Below are 2,500 nucleotides of genomic sequence, written 5' to 3'. Positions count from 1 at the left end.
GGACAGTATATTGGCTGAGAGCAAGAAGTAGTGTGTGATGCAGAAGTGGAGTGGTGCATTATGGGCTACCAGAAAGAACGGCCTGTCTTTTTCTGTCTCATCAGACCTGTGAATGAGCTGCTCCTGATCCTTTGCATGGTCATTTTGCTCTCTGTCTGTCTTTCTGTCTGTCTGTCTCACTGTTTTGCTTTCCTGCCTTGTCATCATTCTCACATGTATTTATGTAAAGGCACATTATGAGAGAGACATGTGCTGCTGCTCTGTTGCTGCTGCTGCTGTGAAGGCTGATACATGCTTCTGTGAAGTACAGCTTAATGCCTTTGTATAGTGATGCTGAAAGGGTAAATATCAACCTGTGTACACACACCTGACATTTCATCATCACGTGATGTCTGTGGGTGTTTGTATCAGACTGAGAGGATAAGAATGTAACACTGAGGTTAGGCCAACACCCAGCAGAGCATGCAAAAGGCAAAAGCACAAAGATAGTCTTATGCATTCCCTGGTTTTAATGTGATTGTATTAGACATATTTTCTGGGTTTGGTTAGATCATGATTTGATAATCAAAGTGAACATGCGATGTTCCAATAAAAAGTTTTTTTTTTTTTTTTCAATTATCTTATTATAATGCAAAACCTAAAAATACATGAAGTAATATGTCTGATGAGTAAAGACTCTGAAAACTGATGTCAAAACCACTAAAATGTTGGCACCAATAATGAACTGCAGTTGTAAGTCTGCACTCAGCTTTGGTTTCTTTTTAGGCTCACTGCATTGTGTTTCTACACCAAGTCCCTAAACCAAATGTTGCAAACTCTTAAAATGTGAACGTTGCTCATTTTTAACCACATGGCTGCTTTTGTAAATTGTTAAGCTGCAGGCACAATGCACACTGGTAGATCAGATTAAGGAAAATTGTGTGTGTGTGTGTGTGTGTGTGTGTGTGTGTGTGTGTGTGTGTGACAGAGAGCTGGCGGTATGAAGAAAGAGGTTCTTTTGCGGCTACAAAAACAGTATGTAGCTGAATTCACAGGCCTGGCCAAGGCTACTGCTAGAGTGCTGCAGCAGCACACACACACACACACACACACACACACACACGGGTACTTATCGATCTTTTAAAGACTTAATCGCACTCACATAAAGAGACACCATCCCTCACTCTATCTAAAAATGGCTGTGCTGAGATTGAGCTCCTCATGGTTGGAGGGAGGTGCAGTCAGGTCCATCTGTTTTTCTTCTCCTCTGCTGTTTGTTAAATCTAAACTGAGATGCCATCAGGGCTGAAACGCTCAGTGACAACATTTTAGGCATCGCTACGGGAGACGTTTCTGAAGTGGCTCATTTTCCACAAATGAACTCCTTTGGGTTGATCTGCCTTGTACCTGCTCCCAGTACAGTGTTATTTCACTCTTCATTTGTGGGGGCACGTGGCGCCCTGTCTTCACACGCTCTGTATCTTTTTATGTCCTGCTTGTGGAGAGGCGAATTAATGAGTCTTTTTAGTAAAGCTGCTTGTCTGTGCTTGTGCAAAATTCTGCAAGGGTAAATGAGTTTAAAGCCTTGGGCTTTGTGTTGTTGTTGTTGTTGTTGGTGTTGGTGATGTTGTTGTTGTTGATGTTGTGTAAGTGTGCACGTGTGTTTTGGTGCTTGTGTGCTGCTTCCTGTCTGATTGTTTACAGCCTTACCTAACAGGATTCCAGATGTAATCCTAGAGTCAGTCTGAGTCTGACTATCCAAGGCTAACAGGGAGACTCTCTAGAAGCCCCCTCAGGCGTTGCCCTCACACCAGCTCCATACAAATGGCTTCTTCCCCCAGTAGCAGATGTATGCTGCATAAACTGACCAGAGGCCAGTGCTTCTCTGTATATTCGCACAAGCCTGCTAGCCTGCAGGCTGTTCCTGTCAGACGAGGCACGAGGCTAATGAGGTTACTCTGTTTCCTGTTTCTGCTTTGCTGTCCCCTCTTTGTGTTTGTGGGAGTGGGAGGGCGCTACTTCTGCGGCACAATATGTCTACGCATTGTAGAATCACTTGAATAGTCTATGCTTTAAAATATTCTGTGTGTATGGATGTATAGATTTACACTTCAAGTGTTCAGGTCTGGTAGTATGTTAATGTGACACATGATGCGACAGACACACTCCTCCAAACACTGGAGAATATGTCAAAGTGTTGAGACATGTAAGGGCCAAAGCTGGCAGCCAGAAAAGCTGCAGCATAGTGTCTGCTAATACATCACTGCACACATACAGAAAGGGAGGGAGTCGAGGTTTCGTGTCTTTACTTGAATCAAGAAGTGATTCAAGTTAGTTTATGACCCCAAAAATACATTAAACCCACCATTACAAGAATGAAAGTGTCTCTCCAGTTTGTGAAATAAGATCAGGTTTTGTTCATTTTTTTTTAAGCTGTTTTCTCTGTACAAGTGTTAGAGAAAACTAACTTAGCAACAGGGATATTTCTTCCAGATTGTGTTATGTATTAACTGTTAATACA

The 2,500-nt window shown here is 42.5% G+C and overlaps 1 protein-coding gene across 2 annotated transcripts in view; it reads left to right on the top strand.

The window, feature by feature from the left end:
* Window positions 1-2,500, top strand: part of jarid2b (jumonji and AT-rich interaction domain containing 2b) — a 102,977-nt gene that overhangs the window by 39,143 nt on the left and 61,334 nt on the right. The gene's annotated exons all lie outside the window — the stretch shown is intronic.

Source organism: Trachinotus anak, unplaced genomic scaffold, assembly GCF_046630095.1.
Source record: "Trachinotus anak isolate AG129_WGS33_773 ecotype Australia unplaced genomic scaffold, CSIRO_AGI_Tana_v1 ptg000016l, whole genome shotgun sequence".
Lineage (NCBI taxonomy): Eukaryota > Metazoa > Chordata > Actinopteri > Carangiformes > Carangidae > Trachinotus > Trachinotus anak.
Note: the sequence above shows the minus strand (reverse complement) of the source record. Positions and strands in the feature narration are given on the sequence as shown.